Consider the following 20,200-nt stretch of genomic DNA (forward strand, 5'->3'; position numbering starts at 1 on the left):
TTTCCTCTCCGCTCATCATAAGAAAACTGGAAAAGCAAACAAAAGAGGACTTTGTAAAGGTAGAAATATGCTCGACGGCCTTACGGTAATATAGAGAAGAGTACAAATATAAGTGCGAAGGGAAGCTCTATAAAAATCTAACGATCCTCCGTACGGCAGCGAAGAAGCAATTAAAGGGACGTTTATAAATTCGGTGGATGGAGTAGAAACAAAAGGGAACAGCGGGCCGATGAAATTTCAGTTTTCTAAAGAACAAAGGAAAACAGTCGTAGCTCCGTTCTTTCTCCGAAAGACATTCATTCAAAACTAGGTGTGAACAGTTTTCCATCACGTCAACTAGCCGAAACTAATGTCAAATCACGCCACATAATGGCCGGATAACATCACATCGAAATAGGGAGTGAAAGAAAAAGGAAAAAAGACAGAGAGAGAGAGCTGTGCAAAAGGCTGTCTACATTCAACCCAATGAATAGATGCAAGGCGGCTTTTCAAATGCAGCATACTAGAACGCTCTTTCGCCGGAAGTGCTCGCTTTGTGAGGGCGCCTTTTAGTTGCACGCAAAGTGCATTCACGACGCCGTCATCGGAAGCACTTTCCAGCTCTCCGCAGGCATGCGGATGCCTGTTTTCGAAAGTACCCTGGAGACGCTCGCGTAGCGACCTGCATCAAGCGATGGAGTTCTGAAGGCCACGCGGCGCCGAGAGGGGATCCACACACAGACCGACGGAGACACGTTCCTGCGATGGTCGGCGTCGGTGTTGCTGCACGCGTGTTCGTCGCCGGACTTAAAGTGTGGCGTCTCGTCGACACCCGAAGGGTTCGTCCCACGCGCCGGCCCAAATCTCTCTCGTAGCACCACCATTTATACGAAAATGTAACGGAACGCCGTGGGGGGGGGGGGGGGGGGGGGGGTTTACGTCTGCATTCTTAGCGTTCTCTGGGACGCAGAGGCGGAGGCACATACACTGTGGGGTGCCCTTCTTAAGACCGGCTTCATGGTGCGCCAGCCGTCTCGGTTCGTGCGCGAGGGTATATAGTGCCAGAAACCCATAACTATGCTTTAATTAAGCCCGACTTCCATCACACCTGGGGGTTAATTTGGGTTCGCGCAGCGGTGCGAACCCGGAGCGGGTCTTTGCCCGGCGCTGCTCGTAATTCTGGGCAAAGAGAGGCCCCTGAAAACATCGCCTCATTAAAAATGCCGTTGTGACTGCGCCGACGTGGGGATGGGGGGCAGGGGGGGGGGGGGGGGAGGCTTTACTGGAAGTCGGTGCGGTACCAAGAGGGCGACGTGAGCGCCGGGAAGCCAGCGCGGAAATGTCATTTTCGAAGAGCGCATTACACGCTGCCGTGTTCTATGGGACAATGCACTTACCGGGATGACTCCCGGCTTTAACAGCCATCCAGCTGTAACAGCGAGCGCACCTTGGTTCACCAGAAATTCAAACGTGCTTTTTACTGGCACGGACATAAAAATGGCTTTGCACAGTTAACACACACGCCGCTCACTCCGGTAACTATTTTCCACGGGAACACGGTACTGTGGAGGATGCTTTTGTTTACCTAGCTTCCTGAAAATGCAGAAAAATATATAAAATAATACAGGGCTGTGTCGACTAGGCAGACACGAAAACATATTATTATTATTTTTTTTTAAAAATAAAGGCCTCATTATTTTTATTTTTATTGTGATTTTGAGACAGCTTCAATGGGACCGCTGGTAGGACAAGTGCTCTCGTACAAAGCTGAGTATTTTGTGTGTCATTGTTTCGCGTGCGCTCGCCTAGTAACTACCTTCTTTGGAAGCGTCTCTAGCAGAACATGTACGCAGTATTTTTTTCTCAACGAGCCAGCCCAGACAGATAACCAAAACGTAAATAGGGCAGCCGCCGGATGGCAATTATACGTGCCACTGCTCAGGCAACTTTAACCTTGCAGTTAACTTTAACCTTGCAGTTAGAATGCACCCCTCAATATACATTTCTAGCGATTACCGCACGTGGTCAGACAACGGTATCTAGGGTGTCCCTACTGGATCCCGTTCCAGGGATTAGAGTCCGAGGAAGGGCCACAACGCTCAGAGAGAAACGGACAACTGATTCGACATTCTCTCTGGTTCCCGTTACCCTTCCAATGCCTCGTCGCGCTTAAAGGCGGCTCCAAACATCCACGTTGCAAACCTCTTGCGACTTCTTTCGACTACTTACGACGAGAAAACACACTGGCGCCATCTATCGGGTAGCCCCGGCAGATTTGCGATCTGCCTTTATTGCCCGAACTAGACCGAAGGAAGGTTTTGCAGTATTGGCGATATCATATCGACGCACTGTTCATGCGAAATAGTCACTTATGAGGGGGGATCGGTGGCCGAGTGGGCTAGCGCACACCAGCTCGGAGCACGTGGAGCGAAAGCTCGCGCTGCAGAACCCAGGGATCCTGGGTTCAATCCCCACCCCTGCCCGTTTCGATCTGGATGAGCATCGTACCGGCGTGCGGTCGTGTATCACTACTGCGTGGTGCACGTTAAAGACCCCAGGCTAGCGGTTGTACTGCACTGGCTAAATATCTCATCTACGGCTGGGAGACTCGTGGCCCCTGTGAGGCAGACCAAGTTCTAGGCTGTATAAACATACCACACAACCCAATTTTTTTTAGTCACTTATGACACATTCAAAATGGTTTCGGGCCTACGGTGAAAGAAAGATGCGCGAAAAACGAAAACAAATATACGCAGACTGAAAGGGTTCCTGGGATATCTGAGAGATGGGGCCAGTGTCTTTTCTCCTCCGAATTTTCGTTGTAAGCGGTCACGGGTGGCTGCAACGGAGTCGGTAGCGCTGAGATACACGCGCACAATAAAAAATGAAAGCCGTTTACAACTCCCTATAACGCTGCATTAGAGCCCATGAGAGCGCAGCTCTTGAGGAGGAGGAGGGAAAGGTACTGAGGGAAGGGTATACCCCTCCTTCCTCCTCCTCACCTCCTCATCCCGCCTACTACTCCTCCCTCCGAGCGGCGTCGGCGTCGCCGTCGCCGCCGGCGTAACCGTGAGGTCACGTGACCCTCGTGACGTCGCGTGATTCTCATGACCCCCTTCAGGACCCCCCTGAGGGGATTATAAGGACGTTTCGGCACGGTGCCGAAACGTCACCATGCCGAAACGTCGAACAGGTTACGCCGACGGCGACGGCAACAGCGACGCCGCTCAAGCCGGAAACGAGCGCGTAAGAGCTGCGCTCTTAAAAAATATCAATAAAATAAAATAAAGTCCGCCTGCGCAACATGTATATGTTCTACAGTACACGTCATATTTAGTCTCAACTTATTTTAAGAAGTAATGACCGTACTTGTTTATTCGTGCAAAAAGGAATTGTGTTATTATCTCTACTACTGAAACGCATATAAATCGCCTTATTCGTTGTAATGCACTAGACGTATAGAAAGCTTTCCATCATCTTGCTAAGTGCCTCGTGCTAGTTCCGGGCTTATGGCTTATTTTGTTAAGTTACGACGTGGACGGCCCAGTAGGCATTAGGCCCTTTTCGAGCAAGATTGCGATTTCTATACTCAGTTTCGCCTCACGGTGGAATGGGGTCAATGGAACGAGGTCACATTAGACGCCTAGAGCGTGTAGCATGACCTTCCGGTTGGGCGGTGCGACGCACGCAGCCTGCAGTCACGTGACACGTGCAGAGCGATGGATTGGCTGAGATGGCTCGTAGTCTCCGAAAGAGCACATCGTACGTTGAAGCACTTGCAATCGTACATCGTACGATTGCAAGTGGAAGCATAAAGCGGTGTTTTATTTCCCGAGAAGACCCGCAACGCGTGAATTTCTTCTGCGCACGCATGGGAACGCGCATAAAATATGTTTTGCAAAAAAAAAAAACAAAAAAAACTTGTTTTTAACATTATTGGTTAGTCAAGAGGTTCCAAGACCGCTTTGCATACTCCTGCTTTTATTTTAGTGGTGTTTCGTCTATGATTGGTTTTGACGAACGTCGAACTCAAGGAGTAGACGTGATTGCGCACGTCTGTACGCGACCAATGAAGTCCCGATTTTGCTCGCGAGTGGTATTGCTGAAACGTGAGAGCTGCTATATGAGCCTCCAGCATGAGCCAGGCGGCACATCGTTCTCAGGACGACAAAACCATTATCCGCCATCTTTTGCACACTTGGAGTGTAAACAAACTTCCAACCACCCGTACTATGAAACTTTACTGCCGGATAAATCAGTCAGCACCGTCATTCATTGGACGCTGGAGCCATCTCTCGACATATTATTGGACACTAGGTGTGATTTCTAAATTGCTGCAGCTCGCCGCAAACAAAGAAACATAAATCAATACACGGTGGAAGTCTATTCTTTTCCCACAGAAAATAGGTTCACATTTTGAGACTGACTAATTGAGAATATCGCACGAAACGAGAACAAGGGAAGTGTCGAAAATGAATTCTTTTCCGAAAACAAACGTCGCCCTATTTCGAACTCCGATGTAAATGAGTGCCGAGCGACGTGAATTACCGCCCGAATGGGCCCAGCAAATGAGCGCGCTTCACTACACTAGCATATTTTACTATAGCCTCGCAGCTGTGAGAGCTTAAGTTATAAACAAAAGCCAAAAGATGCAATTTAGAAGGTATCACTAGACATTTTTTCCTTGATCAAAGCTTTATGTAGGCGAAACACATCAAAACACTCCTCAACAGACTAAAAAAACAATTCAACGATAATTTGCTAAAGTAGCACCCTAGGTTGCCTGAAGCAATCGTGTGTTACATTTGACTTTCTTTATTATGTTGTTCAGTATCGTAGTCATCAACTTCCTTATTCGGTACCACGGTGATAGAAATACTTCCGGTGACGTAACGCCGCGGCGGCCGCCGAAGAGCCGTCGTGGCGAAGTTCGGCACGCGATTCTCTCTCCTGCCGCCAGGGCGCGCCACCAACGGCGAGGCCGTCCTTTCGTGAGCGGTCGAGCACGGAGGCGGTAGCGAGCGCCGGGCTGCAACGCTGCGCAGTTTACCGCGGTTCTCCTTTTGTTTCTGGCCAGTTTCGGCTTCCGGAAGTGGCCGGCAATAAGAAAAAAGTGCTTCTCGCCACGGTGCAACGCGGGATGCAAAATGTTCACGGAGAAGCTGTCCCTTTTTGCTAATCCCAAAGAAGAGGGCCGCCCTAAAGGTATGGCGTAAGGCGATCCCCCGCAAAGACCGCGCGCTGCAGCCGACATCCTTCGTCTGAGAGAGGCGTTTTGAGCCAAGGTTTGTGAGCAAAGCGTGGGAAGCCGTCTACAAGGGCCAAGTCCTCATAAGTGCCCCACAAAAAGCTCCTCTGGCGAAAGACGCTGTGCCAACAAAGTTTACGGGCTACCTCTGCTGCCCGACAAAAACCGAAAAAAGAATACATAAAGGCCGTGCAAACCGTCAGTGCCCTCCTTCCAGCGAACGGCACTATTTTTTAACACTAACGTACAGTGAGTCCTGTCAGCAGGTCAATTTCATTAGAGAGATTTAGTAGAGACTTGGCCTTAACCACGCGATAGAAAAAAGTAGCACGCCATCCAAAGGCAGTTTTCATGCATTAGTGCGTAAGCTTGGTTCATGCACATATACTATTATATCGTGAAAGGTATTCCAATGGGCCGTCGTTTTTTTTTTTTTTTTTGTTTCTTTTTTTTTTTAAATTTTAAATTATACTTGCTTGTGAAAACGAGGGACGACTTTTTCCTGGTGTAGGATCGGGATGTGCTTGATAAAGAAAAAGCATACCGTCGCCACAACTGTACTTCAGCGTGCTACACCTCCCGATCAGTTCTGAGTACTTCGCATGCCAATAGTGCGCTTGAATCCGAGGGCCTGCTTCCTACACTCCAACGTTTACCATTGCACAGTCCAGTTCGCGATTTTCACAGCGCAGCACGCGCGAGTTTTTCGCATTACAAAGAATGAAAGCACGCACCATTAGGAGCAACACTGAAAATGGCACCGCTTAGAAGCTCTTTGACGGTTAATAACCTTACGTATAAATCAGGAATATCCAGCGCCGCTTCGAAGTGCCATGTTTAACTGTCACGTTCAATTTAGAGCGTGCAAAGCTTCGCTGCAGTCGCTGAACGGTTCGTAAGCCTCGGCGACCGTGGCACCATCTGTTAGCGTGCACGAGAAACAGGGACGAATGTTGGGTACCTCCGAAGACGAGCGTTACTCCACCGGAGTCTTCATAAACCGTGTTCGGTACTGTGCAGTTAAATGGTCTCTAGCGCGGATCGCGTGAGACTATACGGGACAACCAAGCGTCCCCGAGCTCGAAGCCAACATCCAAGCAAGCAATTCAAAAAAGAAAAAAAAAAAAAAAAAAACTGGAGAAATGGCAATGCTGAGTTCAGCAACGCTCAAGGTGAGAACGCACTCAACTTGTCTCCACCGTGTGCGGCTGAGCGCCAAGCTTCCAACACCCGTACACATCTCTCTATGATAACACGAAAACTGCATCGGGGGGTTTTGCGCCTTCTTTTTCCGAAACCCCGTTTCGTTCCTTTAGCTGTCATTCATAGATGAACGCGACGCGGAGGCGCGCCAGTTTTTCTGACGTAAGGAAGGGGACAAAGTTGAGATCCAATCGGAGAGCTCCATTACACAAATTAGCCGGGCATGTCTCACGGGCGCGAGAGCGGTAGCGTACCGTGGCACATGAGATAATGATATTCTTTATTGTTATTAGTATTAAAATATGTTCAGCCATTTCTTATTTTTGCTCTTATTTTGAAATACGCGACGCGTGATCGTTAGCATGGCGTGCTCCACACTGCGCGTGCGCGGAACCAAAACTGCGATTTGGATTGGCGCATTGACGACGACGCGCATTCACAGCGTGGAGCAAAAAACTCTCACGCAAACGCACAGCGCTTGCTCCTATACGCAATTCCCACCCCCCCCCCCCCCCCCCAAAAAAAAAAAAAAGCTTTATTAAAATCATTTTTATCCGCACTCCTCCCAAGGTGTTCCCCCTTCTCTATACAATGACACACTCGCACGCGGACACGTTTTTTTTTTTTTTTTTTTTTTTGCCCAAGGTTTTGGGTGTTTTATATGACTGACGCAGAAGCAGAGAAAGCATGGCATTGATGGAGGTGCAAATGGGAAGGACGTTCGATGGTCTAGCATAACGTAGATTGGGCGTAATATTGGTGTTTCTGCCTTGCGTCGGAGCCTGAAAGCGTCAACAGCTGAATGGGAAAAGGACATTAGCTCAACAACGTGACCGACATTAGGTTGGCGTTTGTATGTATGTCCTCCATTGCACACAAAAGGGTCGGGGGTCTGAAACAAAAAAAGGCTTTTTTTGTTTTTTTTTACAAGGTTTTTGCTTCTGGTTACAGTACTCAGCAGAAAGAAGGACGAAAGAAGAACAAACATTTACGAGCGTCAACAAAACCACAGGACACATAGTGAAGGGTTTGTGTAGACGAATAAGTTGAGATAGTAGTTGCATGCCATCAGGAGTATAAAACTTATTCTTCATCATAATGGACATATGTCTGGTCAGTTTAAACACGATTAACTTACATCAGCTCGTCTAGACATTGACTGTGTTTTGCATATTGTTCAAGGTTGTTTTTTTAAATACAAGGGATGATTTGCTAGCTCGAGTAAATTCGGCTATAAATAGGCTGTTTGTTTTGTATGGCAGCGATGATATTTGTAAGTTGCTGCAAATGGTTTTACCTATGGCGACTGCATCTTAATCTGCAGTTTCCTGAGGTTTCAGGATACATGTTAAAATATTGAAAGTGATGAATTCAGCCTACTTTTATTTAAAAGTAATTTTTGAAAATGCAAGAATCATAAACTATTTAATATTTTGTACCATCGCAAGAAAGGCACCGAGCGCTGAAACCTATCGACATCTCCAATCAGTCTAGAAAGACCTTCTCTTGCCAGACAAACAACTCCGCGCTTCGGCTCGTAAACACTCATGAAGCAGAAGTACAAGCCAAAGCATACCTTCTCGTGCTCGGGGTCTTTATTTGAATCTGCGTCAAGCTCCGCGAAGTTAGATGATAGAGCGTTTAAATGGCAATTCCCTCGCTTGCCGAAAGGAAAAACTCTCCCGCGGCTCGATTCGTCTGTGCTTCGTCTTATCGTGAACTGTAGCCACGTCTATATGCACGGGATCCTTGCTTCTACGGACACTTCAAAGTTCAACATGGTGGTTATGTATGCAGGAAGACCACCTAGACCTCTAAGAAATTGTTCTGACGTGCTAACTGATTAGAAATTAAACACAAATTGCACTCGTCTAGTCTATTTGTTTTTTTAGGGATATACTGAGGCTTTCAAAATTCGGAAACAAATAATAATAAAAACTCCTTAACTCCGTAACTCGATAGGTTGCGCAAACCATCAATTCGTCGCTTTGCACAAATCACTTCGACCGTGCCCAGATATTGAATAACAGAATCCTCTTTAATTCCGATCAATTAAACAACCATGCCGATACGTCGGTAGTGGAATAAAGTTGAGTGGTCCGATCCCTTTTGCAGACACATCTAAAGATTAGACGGGCGCATAAAAGTAGGAACCCATAACTGGAACATACGGGCAGGAAAAGGTTCGATGTACGATAGGGATGGACCCGAAGCGACACCGGATATGTCGCCTTCAAACGTCGACAAAATCCCCCGTGGGCTGCAGGCCACCTAATCCACGCTGCATGCGGCGCCCTGGCGCATTCTACCAACGCTGTGCGCGTGACACTGAGTACGCTATTGTCAGTGAGGCGTATAAAATCCCGCTCGCCCATGGAAAAACAGCGCCTCTAATGCCTCGGCGCTCGGTTAGCATAATTCGATTGTTCGCGGAGCTTAGCTAAAAGCACATTCAAATCATTGACTGCGGGCGCATGCCAACCGGCCCAACGGTATGCACACTCGAACCTGGTGCAAAATGAGGCTCACACGCATTAAATCGCAATTAGCGGATTGCGGATGCGAGGAAGAACTCCCACGAGTGGGTTTTTTTTTTTGTCGAGAGGTAAACCAGCGGTGCGCGGCGGCGTGGAGCGCGGCCGCGAGAATGAACAGTTGGGAGTAGAGAAGCAATCGAACTCCACTCGGGCGGTTGTTAACGCGACGAACAGGGAATGCAGTAATCCCCCGAGGATTATAAAGTCTAGGTGGGCTACCGGAGGGCCGTGTTCCCGCAGGAGGGGGGAGGGAACAACGGCCACCACTCGTCGGGCAATTCGCCTGAGTGGGCGATAGAAAACAGGTCGGAACTCTTGCTCGTTGAGTCGAGTGTTTGCGGAGACCAGGCTTGACGAAAATAAGTAATGTCCGCGGCGTCTCCGTTTTCGCAATGCGGGCGTTCACATATCCTAATGAGTTCTTTAATTAAAATATAATGTTGTGATATCCTTTTTTATTTCTATAGTTATAGCTGTTTAGGCTGTTCCCACCACTAGATATGACGTCCGTTGTTGAGGCTGTAATAGTGGTAGTTGTAGTAGTAGTCGTTGTTGATGTAGGGCGCAAGCACGCTATGTCACTGCATATCCAATGCTGGGATAGTGGTTGTTTACCCTTTGTCTGGGAACAAAAGCGATTTCGGTGTGTTTTAAAACCTGGAAAATCCCCACTAAGCATCTCATATTTTCGTCCGGTGAGCCTCACCAGCGTACTAATGAAGACGATGGAACATATGGCCTTAGAACGACTGTACTTCGTCTCACCTGAGCGGGAACTATACTTTATCTCAGGAGTTGTGTGCAGCAAAGGCAAAGGCTTTCAGATTTGCTTTCTTTTCGCGAGTGCTCGTGAAAGAAAAGCAAATCTGAAACCCACGCGCTCGCGTCTGTGTGTGAACGAGTCCAAAAAGGACGCGCGTCCTTTTTGGACTCGTTCAGACGGCGCAACCATTTCGCGAAACTACGTTTCGCGACACTAGATGCGCGAGAAAAATGCATCGTGTGAACGGGCCTTAACTGCGAACGCTGTACAATCGCGAGCGGGTAGCCTTGACTGCCTCAACTGGAGCACACGCTGCACGAGCGCTCGTGCAGCCACCGAGGCTCCATCCAAAGCAAATAGCTCGCGCTTTTAGCATGCGCGGCTAGCAAGAGTCCATGCTAGGGTGAGACAAAGTATAAATTGATGGTTAGAATCCAGGTGGAATAATCCCTTTCTAAATGACCGGTTTTAGGCGGAATATGTCAGGTATGGGTTCTGTGCTAGATTTCGTGACCTGTGTAGAACACGAGCGCATCATTTACAAAATCATAGTAGCAGACATGCAACGGGCGTTTGACACCATTAGTCACTGTCCATGTTATCAAACTCCTTCAGCGACTATAAGTAGGTGACCGCCTAGTGAACTGGATGAGTGAATTCCTTCATGATCGATGGGTGTACGCACGGACGCTGAACGGCTTTTCATCTTAGCACTACGTTTCACAAGGAGTTTCCCAAGGAAGCGTAGTAAAGGGACACAGACACATCCCTTTTTTTTTTTTTGTTATGCGATTCATTACGGTGTCAGATGACTATCCAATCAATATTATCAATATTTTGCAACAGCGACTGGTATATTTCAATCAAGTAAAACAAAAAATGCAACTGCTCGAAACCGAAACCGAAACTGGACTGGGGACGAACAAGGAATGTAGAGGTAAGAATTGCCGGAAGTCACGTGCTACACCCGACCGCGTTTTTTTTTTTTTCTGTCGTTTTTTTTTTTTTTGGCCACGCGAAGCCTACGAAAAACGCCCACGTCGCATACAAAAAAACGCGCGTTTTTCAAGCTTTTACCAATCGGTTTTCCGATAGTAACCAGACACGGAATGATAAAAGAAAACGGAAAAAACAACAAGTCTTAAGTGAGACTTGCTGTTTTGTCTGTTTTTTTTTTTTTATCGTTCCGTGTCTCCGGTTACTATGAAATATGTTCACCAGCTCGCTTGTGTTTTTTTTTCCCTTTCTACCCATTGGCGTTCGTAACACGAGCGATGTCTTCAGCCATGGGAGAAGGGGCGACAACTCGGCGACGTCTTCATGCGAATCAGCTTGGTGGTAGGGCCTGTCGTACGAAATAAATCTTAATTGTTCTGATGATCGGTAAACGACTTCTCTTATGAAGCTAGACAGATTTGCCGGTAACGCGAGCAACAGTTCTGAAGTAGAGGTCCCTCGCCCGTCGTCCTCCGCCGTCGCCTAGTCCGCTTCGTCCAGCCGTCCAACCCGTAACTCCCGCGGTACGACGCCATGCTGAGAATTACGCAAAGAATGCACAGAGCAATTCCAATTCACCGTGCAACTTTTTTTTTTTTTCAATCAAAGTATTTGCGGTTTTTTAGAAGCCACGAAAATGGGTATAATATTTTTTCATATATTGTTAGTTGTGAGTGCGCGCCTTCGATGACCCACGACTTTGAGTATATTTGGTGTGTGTCTAAACCGTAGAGAAAAGCACGTGACCAGGGAGAAGATAGTGAGAGCGACTCCAACCGGCCAGTTCTCGATCGGTGGTTTTCGGGCGGAAAGAAAACAAATTTCCAGGTGCAAAATGTGACTTGCGTAGTTGGACTGTCATATGTGATGTAGAACTAAAACTTTTGGCAAGCTTAACTGCCTTGTCGGTGTCTCTTTAAGTCCCACATTATTTAATCTTGCGTTGACAGAACTTTTCGTTTATTACCAGATAATGTATCGATTTCCATGTATGCCGATGGCATATCTATACAGTCATCAGATGCTAATTCCTTTACAATTCAGGCTCGCCTCCAGGCTTCACATTTAACATCTGAACAATTTCGCATTGATCGAGGTATGCCGACTTCCACTAAGAAATCTCCGGTCCTTCCATTTACACGGTGACGTCTCAATAACTTTTAACTCACGCTTGGTGGGAGATCTTTGCCATTAGTGAAGGTTAATCGTTTCCTTGGGGTGTACATTGATTGAAACCTGTCTTTTGCAGCTCATGTAAAATATTTAGAGGGAAAAATAGCACCATGCTTCAATATCTTACGCTGCTGCTCGGGAACCAGACTCTCCTAAAGCACGTTTAACTCTGCATGGAGCACTCGTTGCACAGTCTCTTTCATATCTTCTTCCAGCATTATGTGAGCTCTCCCCGACTGTTGAAACGCGGCTCAAACATCTGACAGCCCGCAGTCGACGAATCTGCTGGAGAGTACGTAGAGCCACAGCAAGTTTATTGGTGGTTGCAGAGGCTCACGCTCTCACAACACCGATTCTACGCGAGAGGGGAAACTTCTCCGCCATTTCATCCGCCTTCTTACATGATATCATGACCACCCAATCGCTGCAACTATCGGTCGTAGGACGTTTTCCAGTGTGCTTAAGGTAAGTATGGCTAATACAGATATAATTCCCGCAAAGTTCGCACTCTGATATCAATCTCCAGCTGCGCTTTGGACATTTTACTCGGTAAATACTTCTACATCAGTACCTGGAATGGAGAAAAAACGACTTTACACCAAACCACGTTGAAGCAGATGATACTTTCAATGCTTTTTGAAGCCTAGATGACGTTACTGTACTCTACATGGATGGGTCAACAAACGATTTATTATCAACAGCAGCCTTTATAATTCCATCTTTAAAAATAGAACAAAGCTTTTTACTTTCACACAAAACAAGCTCAACTAACACAGAACATTTTGCTATTATGCAGCGGTTCTCTACATTACTCAGAAAACAACTATTACCAGTTGGACTCTCGACACAGATTCAATGATTGCTCTGAACAAGATAAAATGCATATCACCTACACGTTCATCTGTTGCCATTCATATTTGTTTCCACATTTCGAGAGCTATTAAAACTGCACGTCAAATTAATTTTCAGTGGGTCTCTGGTCACTGTGGTATCCAAGGAAACGAACCGGCCGATCTGGGAGACAAAAATGCTTACAATCTAAAGACCAAGGTTGCAATTATTTTCACGAAAGGGGACTCATTAAACCTGCTGAGAAGGACATCAAGGCAAAGATCCCGGGACACTTGTTTTTGAGACGCTCCTCAGAACTCTCATTTCGAACGGATTGACCCTAACATAAAATTTTGGATGCCGACACACATTTCAAGAGCTTCTGAAACCCTGATACGCAGACTTCGATTGGATGTTCTTTTGGACTACATTTTCTCCATGAAATACGAGCTACCTCCCCTTTGTTACCACATGTGACGAAATAGAAGACGCAGAACACACTTCCATCAACTGCCGAAGGAACACAGATGAACGAGACCATCTTCGACAACAAATATCCGCCATCCATAACCGCCCATTGTCCCTATCAACACTCCATGGTCCATGGAACACACTAAGGACCGAACAAACTGTGATCGGGTATCTTGAAGATTATCTTGTGGACACAAAATTAAAAACTATTGAGAGAAAAAAAAATGCATAGTGCACTCCTGGCTAGTCATCGCTGTGCTGCGGCCTAGATTTTGAAAGGTGACAGGACACAGTTTTGGAGGCTGTCGGTCCGACAACCAGGTAGCAGGGATACCTGTTCATACGGAGGACGGGTGCTTATTCCGGGGATGGTGCTTCCCACCAGGGATGGGTTGACGCATTGTGACGTCGGGTTTTGGGCACTGTACTTTTAAATAACTGTTTTATCGTATACATGTAAATATTTCTTTTGTCAAATTTATATGCTGCTTATAATTTCAGCCTATGGTCTGGGGTAGGCGGCGCTGGTCCTGCACCTGCTAAACTCTCCACTTTGAACGTTTTTATTTTAATGAAGATACATTCTCCCTCCGCGCGAACACAACGTTCTGTTGCAATACTGTTGACGTTGTAATCTTTTTATATGGACAAGAAGTTAGGCGCACTCTGTTTCAAACCAGGTGATAATTCATAGGCAACTAAAGGCTGGTGTTCACATGCAGCGAAGCGCTGATGTAGCGCTGCTCACGTGCCGTCAGCTACTCATCGTCTGCCACGAGCAGCAGTTTTGACGGTGCGATACAGAGCTGGTGAACGCTCCCGTTGGCACGTGCTTAGCGCGAGGTCAGCGCTATGCTTGTAGCGCTCCGCTGCATGTGTGAACAGGCCTTAACAGTGTCATGCGCAAGACGCTATCTTGCGCCCCCTTACCAACACATTAGATGTTGGCGCGCAGCAAGACGTTAAACAGCTTTTCGTATTTACGCAGCGGCCATGACATGAAAGTGAGTTTTAGTATTGCGTATACGGGAGCAAACCCAAGCACTGTGCGTTTGCGTTAGCGCTGAATGTTCCACACTGAGCGTTCCCTGAGCCTCAAACTGCGTCATGAATTGGCGAATGGCGACGACGCGGATGCGCAGCGTGGAGCACGCAACGTTAACGCAAACGCACAGCGTTGCGTTTGCTCCTATACGCAATACGAACACCCTCTAATTAGGCTGCAGGGACTCTGGCTCCACCGATGCGCACGCCTTACGAAGTCTGGTCAGGTAACTCAAAAATGCTGCCGGGCCAAACAAAAAGGTGTCAGTCCATAGAGAGCCCACGTTATGAGTATGATCGTCTATAAAAATAAAATAAAGAAATAACATCACAAAAAATAAGCAAGCAAAACATTTAGGGTCGTGATTTTATGGCGACAGATGTTTTGGTGGCGCCCTCCTATGGTTCCTATTCGTGACGTCACCACCAAGATTATTGTAGCGAGCGACAAGTTCCATGGTGCATAAAACGCACACTGGAAGCCTTTACTCGGCGTCAACTATTTGGTGCTACGTTGTCAAAGCTGTACTCCATCTCACAAACAGCCGCAGTGCAAGCAAAGGCATGGACACGAGCGCGTGGCTTTGGAAAGCGCCTCCTATGCACGAGTTCTTGTACAAACAAAAGCATTATTCTGATCTAGGCTCACGCGCCTGTGCCTCAGGCTTTACTGCAAAAATTTGTGAGGGGGAGTATAGTTTAGCTTTCACAATGTTCCAAATCTGTCAAAGCTAGTTGCGCGAGCGCATGCAAATGTGGCGTAAAAGACAAGGCCACGCGCTGTCGCAGCAGTGCGGGACTGCTAAAGTTGAGAGTCTGACTCTTTTTTCCGTCGATGTGAGCAGAAATCATACCACTCAAGACGTCACAGTGAGCGTGTGGCCCATAGTGGAAGGCCGATCACGGCGACGCTTTTGCTTGCGCTCGTCGCCAACACCAACCACGTTCCACAACCTTCATCTTTCATAATTAATCGCGCAACTCTTGGCATTCTTTCCTGTTGGTGGAACAGAAACAAGAAGAGCTCCCGCGTGAGTATGTGCGCGTATGCAAAAAGGATGGAAATGCGACCCGGGGGAGGAATAAACACAACCATAAAAACCGAGAAAAAAAAATTGTGGCGGAAAACTGCGTGGCGGGCCTCCAGTGCGCTGTCGTAGCAGTCAGACCACGCGCTCGAAAAAAAAAAAAAAGAAAGAAACAAGGCAGTTTAGACCCAGGGCCTGATAACCCAGTCCCCATTCCGTTTGATACAAACAGGGCGAACAAACGGCACCAACGTGACACGCAGCTCTTCGCCCAAGAGGACGTTCTGCTGCGGGGACTTTTTCGACGTGGGGACACGCAACAAAGTGGAATTGCGCGATGTCCGCGCGCTCGAACGTGGTCGGAACAACCGCCAACGCGGCAGCCATCAGGCGCAGCGACAGCAGCCTCCCGGGCAATACCGACACGGCGCTGGGGTCCGGGCCCAGCTGTTCGCCCCGACGCCCGGGCTCTGCTTACAGCGCACACGAGCGCCGCGCTGACCGTATTTTGCTGCTGCTTCTTCGTATCCGCCGGCATGTATACTTCGCTACGCAGGAAGGGGCCCCGGATAAACAATAGGGAAGGACTCGTCAGGCAAAGCGGCCGGGCGAAATGGTGAGGGCTCGCCTCGGAGGCGGACAGGGTTGCCACGCTCCGGCGCGTTTGTCACCGGGAAAGGACGGTGAGCCCGAGGTCCCTTCTCACCGTCCGTGTGGTTATTCTTTTTCGCCTCTGCCGCGCTCGCGTCAAGCAAATGAACAAACGATTAGCACACGACACGCCCCGTCGACACGCGACGGAAGGGCGTGAGTGCGTCGCGAGCAGCGCGTACTCCGACACGAAATATCTGTGCGCCATTCACAGCATCAGAAATGCGGGGACTATTATCCGCACTCTTCGTAATTCCTTATTTGGCCTTCGGCTTGCATTCTCATTGGGTGCGGACCTGTGATAAGCTGCTCGGGTCTCGACGTGCCCCGCCTTTATTAAAGTTACTAGTCAAATAGAAAACGGATGGCTTTTATCGGTATAATGGTGCCTACCTCGAGAGAAGATGGAACGATTTCACTGACCGAATACTGTTCAAAATTTATACTTTATCCTAAATTTTCGTCCGCTACTATAATAGAAATGTTATATTTATTATTCTCTTTGTGCACTAGCTCTTGCAGGTACCAACGAATAATGTCTACAGCAATGTGGCTATTTAGGGCCAGTTGGTTCATCTTGAAGTTTAAAACTATACGACAAAAACAAAACCAACAAAAAACTTGTTTTGCTGACCACTTGTAGTACGGCTGCGTGACAATATTTCGACGTCTCGCATCTCTTTAAACATAAGTTGTCCTAGCTTTATGAAGACCAATAGAACCAGGACAAAACAGAAGAGAACTAAAAACGCTACGGTGCCCCCCCCCCCCCCCCCCCCTTTTTTTTTGTCTCGACCAATATGTCGTTATTCTAAGAATAAAAAATAATAAATAACTTATTTCCGCCAGGCTGGTAGTTCAAAACAAAGACAACAGAAATTATCACTTCTACCAAATTCTTAAATTCGTTTATTCTTCTGTAATTAACCTGACACAAAATGCTTCTTTGCGCTTATTTCTTTGCTGCAATGGCGTTGATTCTGATTTCATCTTGGCGGATTTTCCGCACGTCGGACCAGCTCAAGTGGTGGCGGCACGGTGATTGCCTCGAGCCGAACGCGCAAACAGCGCCCACCCTTCCTGGCACTTCAAAATTACTTCCAGCGCGAGTGCACGCTGCACGCCATCGGAGCGCCGAGCACGTCGGCAGTTCAAAAACCGCGAAGAGGAAACGAAATTAGAGAAAGACCGAAGACGCGCCGGAAATGTGTTATGGCGTGCGTTCGCGTAATCACTACAGCGTGATACGGTACACACAAAACCTCCAGGTTAGCAGTCTTACGACGCTGGCTAAATTGCGTGTCCGCATCATCGGAACAGTGTCGACATTTTGCGTAGGCGCACCGATTTGCATTTTAGTTTTCCTTGGGGATCTCGGCGCACAACAAGGCACACGAGGCAAAACAGCGGCCAAGACTAATGATCTGCCAAGGTCCAAAACAATGTTGCCTAGAGTTGCGACGCGCAGACTGGACCAGAGTGTCGAACCGGAACCGAACCATTATTTTTAGCCGAACCGGAACTGAACCGAACCGAAATCTTCGCCGGAAAAAAACGGAACCGGAAAAAGATAGGTAAGCGGCCAACATTCGGGTTATGGCTCGTGTTCAATCAAAGATGAGAATAGCCGAACTCTAAAATGTCTGAAACTCAATCCATGCTTTATGCTTTGCCAACCCCAGCGCGTAAATATGATGAATATCCCACTCGCGGAGCGGAGAAGTGGAAGATGGTCACTCAGCGAACGAACTATGGTCTCCAAATGCTTAAATTTGCCCTGCCACGCTTGCTAAATAATTTTTATATTGATGGTGTAGATTTTGACTCTAAAACTTCTAAAGAATTGCGTTTGTATTTTTGCTCCTGATTTGTACCTGATTTTTATTTTTCTGTTTTATTTTGCTCCATTATTACGCAATAGTGTATAGTTTTGTAAATTTTAATAGTTGCTTTTTATGTTTGTCTATTTGCTTAAAAAAAAAAACAGGCAAGTGCGTAGTTATGTATCCTTCAATTGTTAGCTTTTGTGTGTATTTTTTTTTTATTATATTTTTTTTCTCAGTTTTATTTCCGATCCGTTGCTGCTGACCATTGTAGGGACCCGAGGACCAGTCAAGCTGCATCTCGCAGCTTTTTTCCACGGGTCCCACCATCACAATCGATGGAAATAAAATTTATTATTATTATTATTATAACACTAATGGTATTAAGTTAGCGTCAGACCGCGTGATCTCTTGGACTCGTCAAGCTGCTTACTGCAGCTTTTTTTTCTTGGACCCCGCCATTATAAAGGATGGAAATAAAGTATTATTATTATTATTATTTTAATTGACAGTTGCGAGGAAAGCTGTTTCTTTCTTTTGTTTTTTATATGTCTGCTATTGCGCGGAGAGGAAACCTAATGGGTGTTTTTTTGCAAGTTATAAACGTCAGGGATTAAGTTCTTTGCTGTATTTAGTGAAAGTACAAAAATCGTTGCACGACCCATTTTACATGTTTACATCGGTACGCCAGAGCGTTGTCCTCGAGAATAGTAGCGTTGAAAAGACTAAGTGTGACTTATCAATTCGACGTTACATAGAACTACAGGTATGTACGGGAGGGATACCTGAAAAGAAATCCTGTAACCTCAGAAGGTAAGCCGAATGTTGGCAGCCACTCTCAGTCTCACAGGAGTGTCGTTCTCAAGTTCTTCCCCAAGCTGCATTAAACTTTACCGTTTTTGGGTGCAAAAAAAAAAAAAAAGAAGATTACTGTTAACAATTCAAACAAATATAATTGTTGTATTAACACCTCCAAACGGCGGGTAGTAATAGTAGTTAAAAAAAAAACAAAAAAAACATTGTGCTGTAAAGGTTCCTCTGCCACGCATCTTCGGCAAGGGCCAGAAAGCGTGGCCCCGGAAACAACTTTGTTTGCAAAAACACTCTTGCGAGGAAGCGTGTTTTCGTGGTACCAGACGCTCGCGCCGTTCCTCACGACGTTGCACCAAGCAAGGTTAAAACTGTGTCTCTCAAATACATGGCTTGCACTGAGTGCGAACCTTCTGCAGCGTGCATTTTGCACCACCGGATTTGATTTTCCCAGCAAGAACAAATTGCAATGACCACCGGCATAGAGGGCAATGACGTCACGTACAGTCTGCAAACACATGTTCTGCAAATCTTTTGCGACATTTGTATCCTCGATAGACGTGTATATGATTTGGGAGATCCTTAAAAACACATTTTTGATTTTGAAGTTGATTTGAATAACTGTGTTCCTGACACATATATAACTTCTCAAACATATAGGAGTCTGTTATTGCTTCTTTTATGTGATGAACATGTGTCTTTTGGCGCGTGGCAGAACTATGACGATAACGGTACGCAGACCATCGGGAAGTGACTAATTAAGTAGCTGCCATGTCGAGTAGAGAGAATACTTCTTTGTTTGTTTTTTTAACAAAAAAAATCATCAATTAACAAAGTTGATGCTTGTTTGCATATTGAATTGACCGGCATCTTGTCAAGAATAAACCTCAACAGCCAGGCTATGCCAATTTATCCTGTATAAAAAAATAAAAAATAAAATGTTCACTTGGGTACGCGCTATTTAAGCCACAATCGATCTTATTGCGAAGGTGTATATGGGTTAGATGGAACAATTTTTATCACTCCTTTGTGTCTGATTATTCGCCTAGATTTGTCTAGAACATCTGTGAGTGTAAACAATGTTGGTTAAAAAAGCAAGCATTGTGGTTGTCGCTCAGTGTTTCTGTCGTAGGACGAAAAAGTGTGCATTCCATGATTTATGCGCCGAAATTATCACCTTAGTTTAAGAGAACACCTCCGATTCAACTTTTGACTGCAACGTAAAGTTGCACCGATCACGGATATTTTTGGCGACCTACCTGACCTCATGATAACCCTTTTCGATTCAGGAAGAATATGTATGACTGAGCTAAAGAAATCGCTGTTAAATCGTATAAACACGACGTTTTGTATTTTAATCTAGATGTTTTTTCGCTCATTAATCAAAATTAAATAACGCCAAATTTTTGGCACATGAAAATAAAAGTAAATTGCACAAACGATAAATAACTGTACAGTATAGTTACTCTTTTCACTGTAGAAATAGTGCCTGCAGCCAAAGCAACGTGGAACATATATGATCAATTTAGCGGTTCAAACCGGTTCGAACCGGTTTGAACTGTTATCTTGGCGCCCCGGAACCGAAACGGAACTGACCCGTACCCGAACCGAACCGATAAAAATGTACGTTCGACACTCTGGAC

At 46.4% G+C, this 20,200-nt stretch overlaps 1 protein-coding gene across 2 annotated transcripts in view; it reads right to left on the bottom strand.

The window, feature by feature from the left end:
• Window positions 1-20,200, bottom strand: part of LOC8040654 (hemicentin-2) — a 381,503-nt gene that overhangs the window by 171,353 nt on the left and 189,950 nt on the right. The window lies entirely within an intron of this gene.

The sequence above is a fragment of the Ixodes scapularis genome, unplaced genomic scaffold, assembly GCF_016920785.2.
Source record: "Ixodes scapularis isolate PalLabHiFi unplaced genomic scaffold, ASM1692078v2 PGA_scaffold9__187_contigs__length_104089568, whole genome shotgun sequence".
Classification (NCBI taxonomy): domain Eukaryota; kingdom Metazoa; phylum Arthropoda; class Arachnida; order Ixodida; family Ixodidae; genus Ixodes; species Ixodes scapularis.